This window comes from Canis lupus, chromosome 1, assembly GCF_048164855.1.
Source record: "Canis lupus baileyi chromosome 1, mCanLup2.hap1, whole genome shotgun sequence".
Taxonomy (NCBI): domain Eukaryota; kingdom Metazoa; phylum Chordata; class Mammalia; order Carnivora; family Canidae; genus Canis; species Canis lupus.
Window position 1 is genome coordinate 49,159,871 of NC_132838.1, and position 15,485 is coordinate 49,175,355.

The following is a 15,485-nucleotide window of genomic DNA, read 5'->3' on the forward strand; positions in this document are numbered from 1 at the left end:
AGAACCCCTTTCAAGCTCAGTCACCGTCCGACGGGAGCAATAGCTCCCCCAAGGTCCTCTTTGCTCTGGGAGGATTAAAAGGGTTTTCCGTGAACCGCCCTTGGCGTTTATTCAGTAACTTTCACCCACGACGCAGCGAACCAGTCACCAAAAAGAAAACTGAAAAACCCCGAGACTCAGAAAAGTAATGCAGCGCGACAGGGCGGGCAGCCAGACAGCAGGACAGGACAGGACAGGACAGGACAGACGTGGCTGCGTGCTCAGCATGTGGGACGAGGGCACGGGAGCTCTGGCTTGGAGCCGGGCAGGACGCACCGCGGGGGCTCGGAGGTCGGCGGTGCAGAGCCGGACGCAGGGGCGCCGACAGGCGGGGCCGGGCACCAGACCGCACCCGAGCAGCGCGGCCGCTCGCAGCACGTGCTTCGTAAGACGCCGAACGCCGCCCGGCAGCTCCGTCCCCGAAGCACGAGTCAGTTCGGCTCTCAGGCTCCTTCCCTGAGCCCTACCGTAACCGACAGACCACGGAGCGGGCTTGGAGGTCCGGGGGGAGCGCCCCCGAGTCCCCCCGCAGCCTCGGCGCCGCGGAGCCCGCTCACACGCAGCCCCCTCCGCGCTCCCCAGTCCCGCCGGAAGCGCCCCTCCCCCCGTCTCGGCTCCGCCCCGCGGCGCGCGAGCGTGTCGTCACCCGCAACCCGCCAATCAGGCCGCGAGACCAAAATAGCGCCGTATAAAAGCGTGCGGGCCGGCGCCGCGGTCTCCGGGCCGCGCGCTGGGGCGGGGCTGCGCGCGCAGGTGAGCGGGGCGGGGCGGGGCCGGGGGCGCGGTCGGGGGCGCGGTCGGGGGCCGGGGGCAGTGTCCCAGCGAGCGGCTGGGCTCTAGGTCGTGGAAGTGGCCGCTCCTCTCCTAACTGGTTCCCAACTCGAAAGGAGCGCCGGCCGCCACGCGCGGCGTGCGCAGTCACGGGGCGTGCGTGAGGAGCGGACCGCGACCGCGTGTGCGGCCTGCGCGCCTCGTCCCGCCTGGTCCCGCCTCGTCCCGCCTCGTCCCGCCTCGTCCCGCCTCGTCCCGCCCGGGAAAGTGCCCGTGGGGGAGGGGCGCGGCCCTGCCCTGGGGCCGGCTCCCGGCCTAGGCGGGGGTGGGAGGTCGACCTCCTTCCCGGACGGGGAGAAGGTTTCTCGAGGTCATCTTTCCGGGAGGAGGTGACTCTGAGCTGTTAGGTGGTTTGGAAAAAAGACTCTGACGTCGTACCCTCCGGGATCCAAGCCTCTGCCCGGTCCCGGCTGCTCTGGGAACCTGAGAGCGTCCCCATCTTTAAGACGCAACGCAGGTGGCAGTAGAGCTGTGGTCTCGTTCTTTGAGGCGCCCCTGGGTGATGGTGTTCCTTTCTGCCTTCGTCCCTTCCCTCCCTTCTTTTCCCAGTCTCTTCCTTTCATTCTCTCCATTCTCTTTCTTCTCTCCTTCATCCTTTCGTCTTTCTTCCCTTTTTGCCAATTGAGGTGTAACCTGCACACCACCAGGTATAACCAGCTGCGCACCTGAACAGTTAAGAGGACAGGGAGGTGAACGCTCATGTGTGTATGTGCACACCTTAACCAGCTCCCAGGGCAAGATGTAGGACCTTTCAGTTACCCCAGATGCCCAACTGACTGAGCCCTTGAGGTACCCCCTCATCATGGTTTTATTTTGTTTTTTATTTTATTCTTTTTTTAAAGATTCTATTTATTTACCCATGAGGGAGGTAGAGACACAGGCAGAGGGAGAAGCAGGCTCCCTGCAGGGAGCCGGATGTGGGACTCGATCCTGGACCCTGGGATCAGGCCCTGGGCAAAGGCAGTCTCGCAACCACTGAGCCACCCAGGCGACCCTCATCATGGTTTTAGTGTGCAATTTTATAAAGGCTTAATGATGTTGAACATCATTTTATGGGCTTCTTTGTGATAAATATTGACAAAAGATCTGGTCAAGCCTTTTTTCCCCATTAAAAGAAAAAACAGGCTGGGGGCACCTGGGTGGCTTAGTTGGTTAAGCAGCTGACCCTTGATTTTGGTTTGGGTTGTGATCTCAGGGTTGTGGAATCGCTCGGGCCTTCAGGCTCCACTCTCCGCAGGGAGTCTTCTTGGGATTCTCTCCCGCTTCCTACTCAAATAAAGAAATAAAATATTTTTCAAAAAAAGTTTATTATCTTACTGTCGAATTTTGAGAGTTCTTTATATATTCTGAAAGACTTTCTTCCACGGAATTAACTTTGCATCTTTGTGAAAGATGATTGGCCATATGGTGTGCTTATTGCTATTGTTCTTACATGTCTACTTTTTCCTTATAGACTTTAAAAATTCCCTGTGTGATAGTTCCAAACTCTGTGTCATTTCTGAGTCAGGTTCTGATGCTTTGTCTTTTCATACTGTAATTTTTCTTGTCTTTTAACATGCCTAGTAATTTTTTTTTGTTAAAAGCCAGACATAATGTATCAGGTAAGAGGAACTGGGGTAATCAGGCTTTTAGGGTAAAATTATGTTCATCGGGCCAGGAGTTGCCTGTGTTTAATCTTTCCTATAGCTGCAAGTACCAGAAATTTCCTCTAGTTTCCTCAATTTTTAATGCTTTCCTGTTGTCTTTAGGCTTTCCTAAGAATTTCTTAGAGTCTTGTGTTTTGCAGCCAGCGCTCTCCATTGTAATCCCTATTACTGTATACCAGAGCCCTGTCGATATGGTGGTAAGGTGTGAGGGGAGGGAGATATTCTGTAATCATATCATTAAATTTGTTTTTAGTGGGCTTGAGTCCTGGGGCAGTGACCTTCAGAAGCAGTGTTTGGATTTTTTTTCCCCTCTCCTTACCCGAGACAAGGCTTGAGGGGGGGTTGAATTGGCTGGCTAATTGCCATTCCTTCAAATCAGATAAGACTCCCTTAGAGGGAAGCCCTTTGTTATGGAGATCTCTTTGGGTGTTTTTCAAAATGGTTAATTTTCCTCTTCCCCTGCCTGAAAGCATGGTGGGGCTTCCAGAGCTAAAGCCCATGAAAATGTGGGGTCTCTCCAAGCCTGGAGAGTTGAAACCAGAAGTATTGTTGAGTAATTTTTAAGTTTGGAGATTTTCCAGCTCTCTTTCTCTTACTGATTTCTGATTTATTTCCATTGTGGTCACAGATCAAATTTTGTATTCTTTCAGTTCTTTTAACTTTATCAAGGCTTGTTTTATGACCTTGGATATGGTCTACTTTGGTGAGTGTTTCTCAGGATGAACGTTATTAAGTGATCTATTCACAAGTATCAATTATATTAATTGGTTGATAGTGTTTTTCAGTTTTGTGTCCTTGCTAATTTTCTACTTGTTCCATCGATCACAGAGAGGAGTAATGAACTCCCCACCTGTCATTTTGGATTTGTCCATTTCCCCTTCGTTTTATCATTTTTTGCTACAGGTATTTTGAAGCTCTGTTGTCACATTTAGAATGGCTGTGCCATCTTGGCAACCCTTTTATCCTTTGCAAGCGCAGTAAAGGGTATGAGGTTTTACCCCACTTGCAAGCTTGTTAGCCTGCCACGGTTTCATAGATGCTGGCAGAAGACACAGGATGTTAGTAGCCACAAAAGCAGTAGCCACACTGTCAGCCTCTTCACCACTTCCTTGAACCCCATTGCTCAGTGGCTGATGCAACCAGGGCCAGATGGCACCTGCCTGTGCAGTGGGCTGTAGCACAGCAGATGATCCCTGGGATTAGGGAACCCCAAATCTTTGATCATGGGCGGGAAATCTTCCTGACCTTTGCAGTTATTATACTGGACTGAAAGCAAACCAGCCGCTGTCTTACGCGGGAGGGGAGTGGTTTCTGTGTCCAGTGCTGTTACTGCACAAACATCTTTGAAAAAATACTCAAGATCCAAGATAGTCATTTGCCTCTGCTCACAAGATGTTCAGAGACGTGAGGGCTTTTAGAGAATTGTCTTTCAGCCATTATGTCCCTCTTTATCCTGGGTCATTTTTTTGCTCTGAAGTCTCCTTTGGTATTAACCTAACCACCCAGCTTTCCCTTGGTTAGTGTTTGCGTGGCACATTGGTTTCCATCTTTTTGTTTGTAAGCTACTTCTATCGTTATACTTAAGATGAGTGTGTGTGTGTGTGAATGTGTGTGTGTATTTTGCAGACAGCATATAGTCTGGTTTTGTATTTTCATCTATTCTGAAACTCGTCTCTTAATTTGCATGTTGAGATCATGGCCTGCGACTATGCCTGTGGGTTAGATCTGGTTAGTGGCCTGTTTTGGTTACTGAAGTTTTATTAAAACGTAGCCATGCTCATTCATTAATCTCTTTTCTTTGGCAGCTTTTCCCTTACAAAAGCAGACTTGAGTAGTTGCAACACAGATCATATGACTGAGAAATCTCCAAATGTTTACTATCTGGTACTTTATAGAAAAAATTTGCAGACACTGGTTTAGATTATTTATATTTGGGCAGCCCCGGGGGCTCAGCAGTTTAGCGCTGCCTTGAGCCCAGGGTGTGATCCTGGAGACCTGGGATCAAGTCCCATGTCAGGCTCCCTGCATAGAGCCTGCTTCTCCCTCTGCCTGTGTCTCTGCCTCTCTCTCTCTCTCTCTCTCTCTCTCTCTGTCTCTCATGAATAAATAAATAAAATCTTAAAAAAAAAAGATTATTTGTATTTAATGCAGTTATTGACATGTCTGGATTTAGGTTAGTTAAAAAAATTATTTCTTTTTTGCTTCTTCCGTTTTTCACCATTTACTTTTTCTGTCCTATCTTATTTTGGATTATCTGAATTTTTTTAATGTTTTTATTTATTTATTTTTAAAGATTTTATTTATTTATTCATGAGAGACACAAAGAGAGAGGCAGAGACACAGGCAGAGAGAGAAGCAGGTTCCATGCAGGGAGCATGACATGGGACTTGACCCTGGGTTGCCAGCATCAGGCCCTGGGCTGAAGGTGACGCTAAACCACTGAGCCACCTGGGCTGCCCCTGTTTTTCTTTTTTTTAAAAAAGATTTATTTATTTATGAGAGAGAGAGAAAGCAGGGGGAGGGGAAGAGGGAAAGAATCCAAAGCAGACTACCTGCAGAGCTTAGAGCCAGTGTGGGGCTCTATCCCACCACCCTGAGATCATGACTTGAAATCAAGAGTTGGACACTCAACCAACTGAGCCACTCAGGCAACCACTTCATTTTTATTATCTATTGAATTTTTCATTGTATCTCTTTGTATGTTTTTAATGGTTGTTCTAGGGATTATAATGTACAGACTTAACATTTCATAGTCTAATTAAAACTAATATATATATATATATTTTATTCGTGAGCAACAGAGAGAGAGAGAGGCAGAGACACAGTCAGAGGGAGAAGCAGGCTCCATCCAGGGAGCCCGACGTGGGACTCGACGTGGGACTCGATCTGGGTCTCCAGGATCAGGCCCTGGGCCAAAGGTGAAGGTGGCGCTAAACCACTGAGCCACCCAGGCTGCCCAACTAATATATTTTTAAAAGATTTTATTTATTCATGAGAGACAGAGAGAGAGACAGAAACATAGGCAGAGGGAGAAGCAGGCTCCACACAAGGAGCCCGATGCGAGACTCAATCCCAGAACCCAGGATCACGCCCTGAGCGGAAGGCAGAGGCTTACCCACAGAGCCACCCAGGTGTCCCTAGAACTAATACTTTATCACTTCAAGTCAAATGTAGATACATTACCACTACATGGATCTCTTCCTTCTTCATATTAGAATATCTATTTGGGTTTTCTTTAATTTCTTTTAGAAATGTTTTGCAGTTATCAGCATAGAGATCTGGCACTTGTTATTAGATTTAGCCCTAGGTATTTATGTTTTTGATGCTATTATAAATGATATTCAATTTTTTTAATTTCCAAATTTTGGGTTGTAAATATATGGAAATATGACTGATTTTTGAGTATTGCCTTATAGACAGTGACTTTGATAAATTTATTTCTTCTATGCTTATAATCATGTTATCTACAAATAAATATGATTTTACTTCTCCCTGTTCACTTTTTATGCTTTTTATTTCTTTTTCTTGCCTTATTGCATTATCTGAGATGAATAGGAGTGGTGGCAATGGACAATTTTCAAGACACTTGGAGGCATGAGGGAAATTACTCTCCAATGTGTTCTTTTAAATTCAGTACTGTGTTTTGTTTGGCATGGTCTTGACATCGGCCCTGAGAGGGACTGAAGTTACCTTACTTATTTACAAAGACATCAGTTTAGTCTTCTGTAGTCTCCAGGGAGGCAAGAGATAGATAGATAGATAGATAGTTATGCCTTTGTTCAAATTAGAAACAGACACTTCTTTAGTTAGATCACTAAAAAAAAAGGTACTCTTTACTCTGGACTGGTGTAGACCTGGTCATGACGTAGGGCTTGGTGAGCTGAGCCTGAGCTGAATTTCAGCCTTTCTGTCCCCTTGGCTGGTCCTTGGTGCAGCAGAAACATTGTACTGTTTGGAGAGGAAATCAGGCCAGAGGCCTGGAGAACACAGTAAATCTGCCCTAGGAGGTGGGTCCTAGCTCATCAGTGTCAGCACTGGGAAGATAGGGCCCATCTTTTGATGCTTCCTGGGGTTTCTGACCCTACATCATTGATCTAAATCTCTGATATGCAACTGACATTACATACCTTACTTTGCTTATGAAATTATTTCAAATCCCAATATTAGGGAAGAGGAATAGAGGATTATATCATTCCCGTCTTGTTTCTATGGTGTCCTCTTACCTTCATGACTGTTATCTCCCACCTGCCCTTGCTCCTGATTAGATCATACATCCATCGGCTTGGTCCATGTGAGAAGAATTTGAATGTATTAGGTTAGCTGCATTCATAGAAAGCCAAGGAGGCAGCAAACTGGGTTTGGAAGGTGAAATTGGGGAAGCTCTCTCTCTCTCTTTTGCAGATAGCCCCCTTACCCTCTTATGCTCCTATCTTATGCTCCTCCTATCCTTATGATTCTATCCATCTAGGGGCATACTTTTTTACTTGGCTTCATTGTTGTTAAGAGTATTGGAGAACTTTGTTATAAAATATATATGACCCTAGAAGGAAAAACACATTAAGTCATTACCAGCTCATAACACCACTCTATGATTTATTAACACATTATTGTGTATTCATCACTTATCTTGCTAATGACCCAGAATAGTTAAGTTTGGTTGGTGAAAGCAAGGAGAGAGAGGTATGAAGAACACGGAACATTGCCAGGGGAGTTTCTTCATCTACAAAATAAGGTTGTGTATATTAATTTTTTTTTTCCAACTCCAACATCCAGAATTCTCAGCAGTATCTTTAGGATAGTGGGAGAAACGTACGTGAGAAGCTAAGCAGGGATCTAACCAAATGTGTAGCGACCTGGTATGGTTGGGATCAGGAAAAGAAGGCAGGTTTCTCGACCTCCTTCCTCTTTACAGTGCTCTCCTTCACACAAGACCCCACCTCCAGCCCCTTGAGAATTTTCACCTTTTGCTTCCATCTAAAGCCATGGGTGGCTCAGCGGTTCAGCACCACCTTCAGCCTGGGATGTGATCCTGGAGTCGTGGGATCAAGTCCCACATCAGGCTCCCTGCATGACGCCTGCTAATCCCTCTGCCTGTGTCTCTGCCTCTCTCTCTCTGAGTCTGTCATGAGTAATTAAATAAAATCTTAATAAAAGAAAATTAAACAAATAAATAAATAAAATCTTAAAAAAAAAAAAAAAAAGCCATGGCAAAGTGAGCCAATGTGGGAGGGAGGTGTTAATGTTGATGGTCCCCTATGTGTCATGAGGGATTAAAGACCCTCCTGCCTGGGCCAACCGCCCATCCTGCATCTCCACATCATTTTTATAACTGCAGATTCTATCTTTTCTTGCACTAGGCTATGAACTTCATGGCATGGTCTCTCTTATCCATCTTTTTCATCTTTAGCTCTTGCATAGGGCCTGCCACACAGTAAATGTTCAATTGATGAGCAGTGAATGAATTAATGGGAAAGGCGCAGGGAAGTGAATCAAATTTCCCCAGGTTTATATGTCAGCACTGACTTTGGTCCTTTCCTACTGTGGACCCTTCACATCTAATTAGGCACTAAAATCCAGTGATTCTTATTTTGTAAGGTCTGTTTTTGTGGCTGCCTCCCTAAGGCTTCTCTCTGCTGGGGAGTAGCCTACAGCCCAGCTTCCTCATCACCAGCTCTCCCTTCCTTATCTGTCCTGCACAGATCCATCTCCCTAAAGTACGTTTTCAGCTTATCACTGGGCTGCTCAGAGTATTTATTTGGCTCATTATCACTTACAACATAAAATCCACATTAATCAGCCGCTCTTCCATATCCTACCATCCCATCCATCCTATCAGGAAATGCATCTTGAGCTTCTATCTAGCCTCTGGGCAGAAGGAACTCCACCTAAATTCTCTGCTCCAGCCAGATGGGTTTCATCATAGTCCTGCCTCCAAGCCCTTGCATCTCCTTGCCTCCCAACTACATGCAACTTTCCAGCGCTCAGTAGGCCCACTTCCTGCAGAGAAGCCCCTTGGGCATCCCAGGTCACCTCAGACTTTCTTTTCAGAAGCATGTGATCACCAAACTGAGTATAGAATGGGGCGGAATCAACAATGATACGATTTTACATTGTGGCAACAACTACGAGCCGTCCAGGTCAGGAACAGTGAGGTAAGAACAGTAAGTGGGAAATAGGTCAGGGTTATAGTGGCTGAGTGGGTGGGAGAGGCTGCTTGTCCCATCATTAAAACACCCATGTGGCAGCTGACTTTTTTGCAGAAATCTACAACCAGAGAATCTCTCCTTGGATTCTGAGCCTCTTGAGGGCTCTGTTCTCTAAGTTCCCCCACTCAAGATTTTATTTACTTATTGAGAGAGAAAAAGTGTGAGCACAAGTCTGGGAAGGTACAGAGGGAGAGAGAGAACCAGACTCCCCAATGAGCAGAGAGCCCAACTCAGGGCTTGATCCCTGGACCCTGTGATCATGACCTGAGCCGAAGGCAGACACCCAACCAACTGAGCCATCCAGGTGCCCCTCTAAGTGCTTTTAAGTTCAGTAGGAAAGTGTCTATAGAGCCTTTCCTAGGAACAAGTGTTTAAAGGGAGGAAGAGCATGGAAAGTGAAGGCCTGGGGGTGTGAGGTAACCACTCCCTCCTTCACAGCTCTGTGCTCAGGACCCACCTTGTGTGTAATGCTGGAGAGAATCCAGCACATCTGCTCATGAATGCCAGAGCACCTTTTTTTTTCTTGGCTCCATCTTCAGTAATTTGTTATCAAGAAAAAGACTCCCAGTAAAATCACATTTCTTGCACAATCCTAAAGGTTATACATTCCCCAAGATTATCACAGACCAGATTGGGTTGACCTGAGATAATCTACGACCAGGGCAGATGGACAGAAGATCAAAATTGAAAAGGACCTGTTGGGAACTGATACATGTTGTGCACTTCTTACTGTAACATGTTAAGTACCATAAAGCACAAACACCCTCTTTTTCTTATTCCAGGAATAATACACATTTGTTGAAAAAAAGAAAAAAGAAAAAGAAAAGAAAGAAAGAAAATGCATCCATAACTCTATTATATTTTATTGCACATCTTTGAAGTCTTTTATGCTCCTGCTCGCCTGCCTGCCTGCTTCTTCCTTCCTTTCTTTCTTTCTTTACAATGGGAGATATTTGACCACTGTCCCTGCTTAGTAATTCCTTGAAATAGATCCTTTCAATGTCTTTTTTTTTTCTCTTTTATTTATTTATGATAGTCACAGAGAGAGAGAGAGGCAGAGACACAGGCAGAGGGAGAAGCAGGCTCCATGCACCGGGAGCCCGACGTGGGACTCGATCCGGGGTCTCCAGGATCGCGCCCTGGGCCAAAGGCAGGCGCCAAACCGCTACGCCACCCAGGGATCCCCCTTTCAATGTCTTGCTCCCCATTTCTCACCTCCATCCTCCTCCTCTCCTGGGGCACACCCTCCTTCTCTTTGCCTTTTTCTTGCCCTAGGATGGTTTCAGATGGGGCCATCCATAGAGGTAGGGGCAGAGACCAAGGCAAACCTCAGTGTGAAGGTGGACATATCCAATGGCTAAGGAATTTCCTTCCTGAACTCTGCAGGCAGGGCAGCTGGTACAGCCCTAGGATGGATCAGCCCAGAGGAGAACGTGGGCTGAAAGAAGCTGCTGCCACATAGGCTAGCTCTTTGTCACACCTCTCTCCAGACAACCAGCATGTGACTAACCATCTGCTCCAGTATGAGGGCAGGGCACAGGACACACCGGCAGAATGATTTACTTTTTCGTTCAATTTTAACACACAGACAATAAGGTGCTTGAAGAATACTCATCTTCAGTGCATAGCTCAATAAAGTTGTATATTTGTGGATACCTGTATGACCACATTTGAGCTCAAGATATAAAATGTTTCCAGTAACCAGAAGTTTTCCTATGCTCCTTCCCAATCAATATCCATTTTCCCTGAATCCTCTCCACCCCACACACATCAAGGCAAACATGATTTTGGCTTCTTTTAAAGTGAGGTGTTTTATCTCTGGCTTCTTTGCTCAAAATAATGTTTGTCAGATGCTTATTATTTGCTAATATTTTGAAAATATTGTTTCATTAGCTTCTTATTTTACTAAAAACGAGATCATCTTGTGCATGCTGTTTGCCACTGGTTTTTCCATTTAACATTAGCAACAGTTTCCCTTGTCTTTAGCATTCTTGTACTACAGATTTTTCAAAGTTTGGATTATGTTCTCTATTATGTATGTGCTGTAATTTATTTGACCAGCCCTCAATTGTTCAACATGAGATAATTTCCTTTTTAAAAAACTACCAAAAAAAGAAAACTACAGACAATGATTCATTGAATATTCTTGCAATTAAATCTTTGTGCACATACTTGATTATTCCTCTAGGTTAAACTATAAGAAGTAGAATCACCAGGTCAAAGGTTGTATACACTTTTAAAGCTTTGTTATCCAGAAAAGTTGTATTAATCTTCTTATGAGAGTGTCTCTGTTTCCTCAAATCTTGACCATCACTGGACATCATATTTTGAATATTTGCCAATGTAATAGGTAAAATGTATCTTTTTGAAAAAAAATTTAAAAAATTAAAAACATATCCTTTTAATTTGCATTTCTCCAATTACAAATATGGCCAAACCCTTTTATGTTTATTAATCACTTCTGTCTTGAGACTCTTGCTGTCTGTGCTAGGCAGGGTTCAGTCATAGATAAAAGAAACCACTCTTTCTATTTTAAGGAGAAAGAGCTATGACAAAGGGAATTAGATTCTTACAAAATCACTGGGAGATCTGGAGGAGCAAGATCTGTGCTGGGCTTCCAGGAATGACTCTGAGAACACTACCCCAACCTCATGCCTCCGGAGAGCTGCTGCTTTTGCCCTAATCAGCTTCACTCTACATGCTGGGCAACCGCCACCAGAACTGCTGGCCCTTGAGCTGTGCCAGGTTTGTTAGAGCTTCACCAGCAAAAATAGTGCCCTGTGCTCAGCTTCCAAGACACACTGTGTTGTTAACTAGGCTGGAACCTCTGCTAACTCATCAGAACAAACAACAACAAAGTGAAAACAGGGTAACCCAAATACAAAATACCTAGAAATGCTAAGTTAAATGTAACGAATATCCTTTTCAGTGTGTTTGAGGTCAGAAGAAGGCCAAGGAAACTCCCAGGAGCCACACATGGAATGGGAGCTGGAAACTGCAGTTGTAAACAAATGCTGGGGGTACTTAGTCTGGTGACCTAGATGCTTCCATGGTCATGTAGGCCTGGTAGACAATGCCTTAGTAGAGGGGGACTCATGCACATTAGGGAGATGAACCTGAGCATTCTAAGACCCCTCCCCACCAAGGGCTATGGCTTCCAGGAAAGAATGGACTGAATAATATATTAAAAAAAAAAAAATCAGACTTTTACCAAAGAGAAGTATAAGGTAATTTGTCTTTGCCCATGCTCTGGGTGGGGAAGAAAAGTAGCTTCCAGGAATTTGTGACCATATATCAGGTTTGCAGTTTGAGGTTTGAATCTACACTGAGTGGTTTGAGAAGTTAATTTTATGAGCCTGAATTGGTAACAGTTCTGGGCATCTGACAAAAGCAGTGCAGATCCTTCTGGGGAGACATAGTCTCAATCTAGGCCTTATAGGATTCCTACAGATAAATGCCAGAATATAAGCTCCCACTCCAAAATTAAAAAACATGAAGAAAGAAGCCACCATAAATTAGAATTAACAAAAACTCCTAAGAACTTATGATACTGGATTTATCAAATACAGCATAAAAAAAATGCCTCAAATGTTTGGTTAAATTTAAAAATATACACAAGAAAGGAACAAGAGTACAAGGAACAAGAATATAATCATATTAATATACATACCCAAAAGTACACAAATTATAAGTGGATAGCTTGATGAAATTTTGAAATCTGAACACAACTGTGTAATTAGCACCATAATAAGAAACAGAACATTACCGGCACCCCAAACCCACTGTCCCTCATATTTCCTTCCAGTCATTACCCATATCTCTCCTAAGGGTAACTACTATCCTAACTTCTAATAGCACTGATCAGCTTTAGGCTGATTTGGAAAAGCACTAAATAGAACATCTAAGAGCTTAAAAGTATATTCAATAAAATTAAAAAAAAAAAAACAACCACCAAATAGGTTAAATAGATTTGACATATCTAAAGAAAGAATCAAATTAGAGCTGAAGAATTTCCCAGAACACAGCACAGAGAGACAAAATGATGGAGAAAAAGCAGAGGTGAAGAGACAGGGAGAATAAACCAGGAGGATCTAATATGCTTCTCCTAAAACTTCCATGAGTGATGGAGAGAACAGGTAAAAAGTGCTTTTCAACAAGAGAATGTCTAACAATTTTTTATAATTGCTCAAAGTGATGAATCCTTAGAATCTGGAATAATGGTGAGTCCTAAACAGAATAAATAAAACAAAGGCCTTCACTCAGCATAGAGGTACTGAGATCACTGAAGAAAAACAACTACATGCAGCTACAGAAAGACAGGTGCCTTAAGAAGGTGTGACAGTGAGATCAACAGCGGATTTCTCAAAGATAAGAGTGCAAGTGGAGGCAGGAAAGAGGTGGTACCTTCAAAATGCTGAGACACAGTGAGTGGTAAAATAGAAAAATTATATGTCTAGCTAACCTATCCTTCAAGAGTGTGAGTACAAAAAAGATGTTTTCATACCCTTTCCCCCAAATACTCCCACAAACAAAATGGACAAATTCAAAAATAACAAACAGTAACAGCAAAAAAATTTGAGCATTTACTGCCAGCAGACCCTCAGTGAGAGAACTAAAGCGTGCAATTCACAAGAAGAAAATAATTCCAGGAGGAAGTTCTGAAATCTCAAGAATGAGATCTGAGCAAACAAAACTGGTCAGCATATGTGAAGGTCTTCATAACCTCAACCTGAAAACAATAATGGGATCTGATTTGGGAGTTAAAAGACAAGGTCAAATTAAAATCCTGGATCACAGGATCCCTAGGTGGCACAGTGGTTTAGCACCTGCCTTTGGCCCAGGGTGCAGTCCTGGAGACCCGGGATCGAGTCCCACGTCGGGCTCCCGGTGCATGGAGCCTACTTCTCCCTCTGCCTGTGTCTCTGCCTCTCTTTCTCTCTCTGTGTGACTATCATAAATAAATAAAAATTTAAAAAAAATCCTGGTTCACAGAAACGTGTGACACAAGAGAGGAAAATTAGAGTTCAAATATTTAAAGTCCTCATATTTTTAGGAAGAATAGCAAAGATACTTATTAATTTTATGCTTTGTTAACTATGGATGTTAAAAAGCAAAGGCTGAGTATTAAGAGAATAGAATTTAAACAGTGTTTCTCAAAGTGGGCTCCTGGACCACCATTATCAGCACCACCTGGAAATTTTTAAGAAATGCAAGTTATTGGGCTCTGTACCAGAAATCTAAATCAGGACGCTGGTCTGGAGACCAGCAATCTGTGTTTTAACAAGCTCTCCAGGTGATTCTGATGCCAGTAGCAATTGAGGACCATGGAATGAAGTATGTACATTTGAATCCAGTGGAGGGGGTGGGCAACTAAGTCAAACTTCTTAAAATGAAATAAGGCAGAGAAGCAGAAAAAAGGTAGTAGCATAAAATGAGCACGGAAAAGAAAGAGCAAAATAGAAATAATTCTAAATTTAGCAATACTAATACTGCTAGCAAAAAGTATTGATAGATCAAATGCCTCTTAAGACAGATTTTTAGGTTGATGGGGTCCAGACAACTGGTTAATCAGATGGGAAAAAGTAAGAATAAATCTTCAGGGGCACCTGGCTGGCTCATTCAGAACGTGGGATTCTAGACCTCAGGGTTGTGAGTTCGAACCCCATGTTGGGTGTAGAAATTACTTAAAAATAAAATCTTAGGGGTGCCTGGGTGGCTCGGTCAATTAAGCATTCAGTTCTTGATTTTGGCTCAGGTCATGATCTCAGGGTTGTAAGACTGAGTCTGAGTGAGGCTCCATGCTCAGCGCAGTGTCTGCTCAAGATTCTCTCTTCCTCTACCTATCCCCTCCCCCGCTCTCTAAAATAAATAAATAAAATCTTTAAAAAATATGTGAAGTTTACATATATTTAAAAAGATTGAATCTTCATATTATAAACAAAAATCAGTTCCAGGATAGATTAAAGATCTAAATAGAAAAGATTAAAATTTTCACGTTTTTCCACCAAAGACATGGTTAGGATCCCATGTTAAGAAAAGACTTCTTACAAATCACAAAAAAAGCATAAATAACAAGACTAAAATATTAAATTTTAAAACACCATCAGAAGACAAAATTAAGGTATAATTTGACTCCAAGTCATTGACTGGGAGAAGGTATGTGCCCTCTATTTTACCCACAAATACTAGCAGCAGAAGATTGCTATATAAAATACAGGAAGAAAGAATGTTACTCACAAAGATGAACAACCCAATGGAAGAGACAGGCAATTTCTCAAGACAGAAACAGGTGGAAAATTAATGGGAAAAGTTCCCAACAATCAGGCAAAAGAATATTAAAACCACAAAAAAGGGGTACCTGGGTGGTTGAGTGTCAGCCTTCAGCTCAGGTCATGATCCTGGGGTCCTGGGATCGAGTGCGGCATCAGGCTCCCCACAGGGAATCTGCTTCTCCCTCTGCCTGTGTCTCTGCCTCTCTGTGTGTCTCTCATGAATAAATCAATAAAATCTTTTTAAAAAACCCAAATATTTTATACTCTTAAGATTGATGAAAATTCAAACTCATGATAGCGACTACTGGCATGGATAAGGAGCAAACCTTCAGAGTATACTTGAGTAACTGCTTGGTAGAATAATTTGGAAATATCTACCACATTGAAAAATACGGATATGATAAGATCCAGTAAGACAAGCCCTTGCTCAGGACCAGGAAACACGTATAGGAATATCTCAAGTATCATTCTTTGATACTGGAAAATTGGAA

At 43.5% G+C, this 15,485-nt stretch overlaps 1 long non-coding RNA gene across 2 annotated transcripts; it reads left to right on the forward strand.

Annotated features, from left to right (window-relative positions):
- The first annotated feature begins 722 nt into the window (after positions 1-722).
- Positions 723-11,116, forward strand: LOC140635229 (uncharacterized). 2 transcript variants are annotated; one of them, XR_012032597.1, is made up of 3 exons: positions 723-792; positions 5,318-8,668; positions 9,759-11,116. It is a non-coding gene; the product is annotated as an uncharacterized lncRNA (long non-coding RNA). The 2 variants fall into 2 exon arrangements; XR_012032593.1 differs by lacking the exon at positions 723-792 and having other exon boundaries at positions 865-8,668.
- The last annotated feature ends 4,369 nt before the right edge of the window (positions 11,117-15,485 follow it).